Source organism: Perca flavescens, chromosome 20, assembly GCF_004354835.1.
Source record: "Perca flavescens isolate YP-PL-M2 chromosome 20, PFLA_1.0, whole genome shotgun sequence".
NCBI lineage: Eukaryota > Metazoa > Chordata > Actinopteri > Perciformes > Percidae > Perca > Perca flavescens.
In genome coordinates, this window is record NC_041350.1 from 33,297 (window position 1) to 39,973 (window position 6,677).

Below are 6,677 nucleotides of genomic sequence, written 5' to 3' on the forward strand. Positions count from 1 at the left end.
TTCTACCCTCACCTATGGTCATGAAGGCTGGGTCATGACCGAAAGAACGAGATCCAGGGTACAAGCGGCCGAAATGGGTTTCCTCAGGAGGGTGGCTGGCGTAGGGTGAGAAGCTCAGTCATCCGTGAGGAGCTCGGAGTAGAGCCGCTTCTCCTTTGCGTCGAAAGGAGCCAGTTGAGGTGGTTCGGGCATCTGGTAAGGATGCGCCTCCCTAGGGAGGTGTTCCAGGCACGTCCAGCTGGGAGGAGGCCTCGGGGAAGACCCAGGACTAGGTGGAGGGATTGTATCTCCAACCTGGCCAGGGAACGCCTCAGGATCCCCCAGTCGGAGCTGGTTAATGTTGCTCGGGAAAGGGAAGTTTGGGGGTCCCCTGCTGGAGCTGCTCCCCCGGCGACCCGACACCGGATAAGCGGACGAAGATGGATGGATGGATGGATGGATGGATCTTCTTCTGGGAGAGATGCCCCATTGTCATGGCGTCCGTTTTCACTGCTACACCGATGATAATCAAACCTACCTCTCCTCCCAAACCATGACCCCAGCCACCCACTGTACCCTCACCCCCTGCCATGCAGACATTAAATCATGAATGCAACAGACCTTCCTCAAACTCAACTGAAACTGGCACCCGCTGCAGGGACCGTATTACCCCTGTCTTCCAGGACCTCCACTAGCTCCCGAGTAAACACACAATCAAATTCAAAATTTGACTCACCCTCACAAATGTCTAAATAACCCTGTATATATATATATATATATATATATATATATATATATATATATATAAGTTTGATGTGGGATAATCATAAGCCCCCGGCTGAGCCCCGCTGTGTTGAAGTTCTCCCTGGGGAACGAAAGGGCCGCTTCAATGCAACTGCAAATCACTGAGAGGAAGTGTCACTGTTGTTTGTAACTATGCAGCAAACTGTTATTTGGAGTATTCAGCCTTTTTAAAGTCCCTGGGGTGCAGGAGGGGGTTGATTACGGGAAGGACTTGCCCGATCTGAATCAAAATGGTCCTCTGTTAATGGATATGTGTGTTAGTTATGGACGGGCCATTACAAACACAATGGCCAAAGATTAATCATGCACTTTGAGTTAGAATCATCAGATCTAAAGCCGTATGTCATGGACACTCAGGTAAAGAGAACTGTTAGGTCTGGTGGTGGGGAGCTGCTCAAAGTTGTAGTCAGATGTGGTTGGTCTCTGACAGGTACTGGGGGGCCAGAAACCTAGATGTGGGAATTGTTTGGAGAGGCCATACAGTAGGACTTTCAGTTGACATCCAGGGACTTCTGAAGGGAAAGAGTTCAAGTATCTCAGGGTTTTCTTCCTGACTGCGGGTAACATGGACTGTGAGATAGTTAGGATTTTTTTGGCGTCAGAAGTAAAGCAGGCATGGTACTGGACCAAAAAGGGAGCTAAGCCTGAGGGGACATCTCTCCAGAAATCAGTGCTCCAAAGCCAAACAGGTTGGAAAATCTAGTCTTGGATTGTTTGTACAAACTCAGTGTAAAACACAAAACAAATGAATATTGGAACAAAATTAAAATAGTGCTCCCTAACTTAGAGTTCTATCATGTAGCAGCTCAGTCATTTTATATTGAACGCATAATAAATAAAACAAACGAAGATCCATGGATAGACATAGAAAACAATCAATTAAAGTGCAAAAGTTTACTGCTAGCACTTTTTTCTAAGGACAACATTGAATCAACAAATTTTGTTATTAACAGTACATTAAAGGCCTCGAATAAAATAAAATAAATTATCCATCAAGAAATAGGGCTTTCCAGGCATACATCAATTTGGAACAATCCTTCAATAATTATAGAAAGATGGAATCCAGCAGTTGTCAGATGTCATAAACCACAATACTGTTCCACCATTCAGTGTCCCTGTAGAACCATTTGTATCATATTTGCTACACAAGTTTGTGAAACCTCTATTTCATCAAGTAGATCAGTAATTTCCTTAAACACCTGTTGTATATAATCTGATACATGTATTCTGCCCTCTAGTGGAGTATCATTCCACTACAAGCAGTGAAAGGGATTTTTTTTTTACCTTTTCAAAATGGCTGCCGTCATTAAATCCTCCACACACTTTTGGCAGGGAAGAAATTGCTAATTTTCATATAGTTATGGTAAGAATAACAATTATATTATTACTCATTTTTTTAAATAAATATCTTCTTTATTGAAACAATGCATAATTACTTAAAATTCATTATTTATATTACAGTTAAATTGTGTTAAAAATGTATGTATCAAATTTGATACTGCAGGTATTTAGGTTCTTTATCCCTGAACTTTCAAGTCACATTTTTGTAATGTAATCTACATCATGCCTACCCCTATACAAACACACACTATTTTGATGATTTAATTAATGTAATTAATGACTAAAATTCCATCTTAAAATACAATTTGGGTATTTTCAAAATAACAATAACATAATCGCTATTCTAAGTCCACCAATTTGTGTCTTTTTAGATGTCAAAAAGACTAGAAGAAGAATTAGTGTATTGAAAATGTCATCAGCATGATAGTAGATGGCAATTCAAGTGACATTGAGCAATTAGGGGAAGATGATGATGATGAGGAGGAATGGACTCCTAAGTCTATGCATGATAATGGAAGTTCAGATAGCAGTGATGAGGAAGACTATCAAGATGAAAGTGTAGCTGTTACAAGCATGGAAGTTGAGGTCCCAAAAAGAACACATTTTTGTACTTAAAATGAACATTGTTGTGAGCAAAACGTTGCCCAAAATGCCCAATGTATCAAATATGATACAAAAAATATATCATAAACAAATACATATGGCAAAAAAAATTTGGTGGATTTTGTAAGAAGGTTTAATAAACATATAAATTCCAAAAAAATAGAATTTTCTGGTTATTTTTTCATGTGTCAGGCTTTAAAGCAAATATAACCTAAAAGATACAGAATTATTTAGGTATATGCAACTGAAAAACTGGATTACTTGCAATTTTGACTTGGAAAAGAACATCAGCCCTGAAATGTCTAACATTTTAAGCCAAAGCAACAAAAAGAGGAGGCTGATCGGCTCTCTGTACAATTTACTTATAAGCATGGAAAGCAGTGATACATTATTACAAAGTATACACAATAAATGGACGGAAGACCTAGGGATTGACATTAAAGAAAAATGGAAAGAAAGCCTGTCACTAACCTTCAAATATACTAATGAAAATCTGCGACTAATACAGTTTAAGATAATGACAAGAATATATTACACTAGAGATAAAATAAACAAGTTTGATAACACTTCATCAGATATATGTTTAAAATGTAACCTATATGCCGACTCCCTTATGCACGCCTTTTGGTATTGCAAAGGAAATAAGAAGACTTGGGAAAGCATAGAGAAGGGAGGTGGGTTGGTAAGGGTGGGTCGATATAATCAATAAGTATTGAAGGAAGCATAGTATGTAAAAATGAAGTTTTTGAAGATGAAGATGAAATTCTGACGAAACTGTTTTTTGATGAAATTCTGACGAAACTGTTTTTTGATGAAATTCTGAAATAGTTTTTTTTTCTTTGTTGTTGTGTTTTGCGTTTATTTGATGTACTTCCATGATGACACACAGAAATTAATAAAATAAATAAATAAAAAAAGAAAATAGTGCCCCAAAGCCAATTGTGTTGGAAAGTTAATCAACAGTGTTTGAAGGATCAGACCAACTGGAGGGCAGCACAGGTCTTAAGGGCTTTTCACACGGGGGGTGATTGTCGCACCTAGTAATTTTCAATGAGAGGCAAGAAGGCACATAGGGAGGCGCGGGCAGTTTGATAGGTGACGCGCCAAGTGGGCACAATCCCGTGAAACGTGATCGCGTTTGTGCTCGTCACACGCCTGCCACAGGAGTTGAATTATGTTGAACTTTTCCCTACGAAAGCCATGCAAATCAATGAACAAGAGACTGAATCTTCTGTTTGTGAGTTCACTAAAATATAAAACTGTTTTCTTAAACAGTTACCAGTACATAGACAGCAGGACTTCTGCTTGTCAGAGCATCAGCGCAAGACTGGATTAATCCGTAATTATGATTATGCTAATTTAGCTAACTTTTGCTATAAAACAATAACAGTCCATGGTTAGGAAAGACTAGTATTGCCACTATTTGTTATAAATCGACCTGTGATTAGGGACAAATTATACCACAGTCAGCTAATGTCATTCAGTTGTACGATAGCGATACAGTAGTGCACAGAATCTCCATGGTTACCACACATTGATCGCCTGGCGTTTAATTGTGGCACGTTGTCCTTCACATGAGGCGCGTAGTCCCGCAGAGCCATGCAACTACGCAGGCCAAGTGTCCCTCCCCATGTGAAAAGCCCTTTAAGGTTAGAGACACATGCTTTAAGGTCACCAGTCATCTATGTAATAGTCTGAACAGAAATGTGCGTGACTAAAACTTGACATTCCCTCAGTGTACAGTGACCAGCTCCTTCCGTAGAGCGGGTCAGTGTCAGACTGGTTGTACTGGGCAGCTCCCAAAATCAATGTGTTGTACTGTGTGAGTGTGAGGCAGCTGCTGCTGAAAAAGAACATTAGGGCTCAAAGAACTTCCATATAAGTCATTAAGTTAAAAACTGGAGATCTCACAATTGAGAATCTGACACAGACATTGTTTTTACTCAGTTTTAAATCCTCACCTTTGATCAACAGAGTGACGTCCATCTTTGAAGGCTAGAGGACACTCCTTAGACCAGTCACTCTTCATGGACACACAGCTGGTTTCTGGTTCATCCAGCTTCCACCTGACAGGAACACATTTTGTTTCCAGTTAGTAACTTCTTCTTCTTAGTTTACTGGAGGATATTGTGGATCGACAAACAATCCGCCACATGTCCCTTATCTTCCAAAGTCCCTTTTGCTTCGGGAAACAACAACAAACTTCAAACTAGCAAACTAATCGCTGAAAATTATCAAGTTCTGAAGAAGATGGTGCAACAAAGCAGGCCTGCTTGGTTCTTTCAGGGAATGATTTTAAAGATTTACAAAGAATATGTTTAGGGCATTTCCTCTCTAACTGGGACATTTTGGGACTGATTGGTGGGATTGCTGTGGACGAAGTACACACGGAGATACACTGGTAAGAGCCAATGAGCTTTAACTATGTATCCAGTTTGACGGCCCTAAGCTTGTTGTCGTGCATGCATACTGTGGTCTGTCTTGTGAACTTGCAGGTTTGTGGCTGAGGTGAGGCTAATTTGAAAAAGAACATTTGTGCTCAAAGAACTTCCGTATAAGTCATTAAAAGTTAAAAACTGGAGATCTCACACAGACACATTGTTTTATTTTTCTATACTCAGTTTAAAATCCCCACATTTGATCAACAGAGTGACGTCCATCTTTGATGGCTTGAGGCCACTCCTTCGACCGGTCACTCTTGGAGGACACACAGCTGGTTTCTGGTTCAGGAGAGTCTGGTCTCTGATGGATCCTGATAAAACTAGTTTGTTATGAACACAACAGCCAGCGGTTTGGGTGTAAATAATGTTGGTGTTGGTGCAAGTATTCTGAGCGCTGGACAGTTAAGAGCCGTCCACACCAAGAACGATAACTATAACCATAACTAGAACTATAACGATCTGAGTGTCCACCCTGCTGAAAGTTAACGTTCTGCAAACAGCGACATCACACACGCTGCACGCTCCAGCTGATAATAATATACATCACATCGGAAGTTGCAACTTACAATTACAGGAATGTCTGTAGTAATATCCTACATATTACTGAATTCGGGTACAATTTGTGAACACAAAAAATCTGACCCGCGGGCCCCCGGGGAGCGGATCGCTGCCTTCTCCAGGAAACAGCGCTCCAGAGAGCCGGGGGTCAGAGCGGGCGGGCGGTGTCAGATCTGCATGTGCAGAGCACCGGAACAAAAACACCAACAGTATGATAATCACATCTAAAACACAAGATTCACTCTCTGTGGAGAAATTCTTTTAAAGTACTGATGTTTAAAGATACCATAATACACAGAGCTAAAGAATCGCAGCCCCACCGAGGGGAGAAGTCACACCACTAACCACGTGTGAAACACATCTCTCTCCGCCGTGCCATGTTGTAAACTCAGATGGATTCTGATTGGCTGTCAGTGTTTCTATCGTTCATCAAATGGCTCTGAAAGTGATCCCAACGATACGTTGTCGGTATTGTATTGTGGTGTGGAGTCCACCATCCACTGGAGTTAGAATGATTTTTAAAACTATATATTTATAGTTATGGTTATAGTTCTTGGTGTGGACGGCCCTTTAGAGGTGGTCCTCTCACCTCTGAGCTTTGGTCTGGCGGTCCTGTTCCCCACTCAGAGTGGTTCCTATGTCCTGTTCCCCACACAGAGTGGTTCCTCTGTCCTGTTCCCCACTCAGAGTGGTTCCTCTGTCCTGTTCCCCACTCAGAGTAGTTCTTATGTCCTGTTCCCCACTCAGAGTGGTTCCTCTGTCCTCACACTGATCCATGCTGCTGAACTCAGCCTCTCATCTGCAGAGGAAACAACATTTTATGTCATTGGCTCTTCTTGTCTCTTTCACATCACTGAGTACATCATCAGCTGCTGTAGTTCTATCAGTCCACTAGATGGAGCCAGAGAGAGAGAGAGAGAGAGAGAGAGAGAGAGAGAGAGAGAGAGAGAG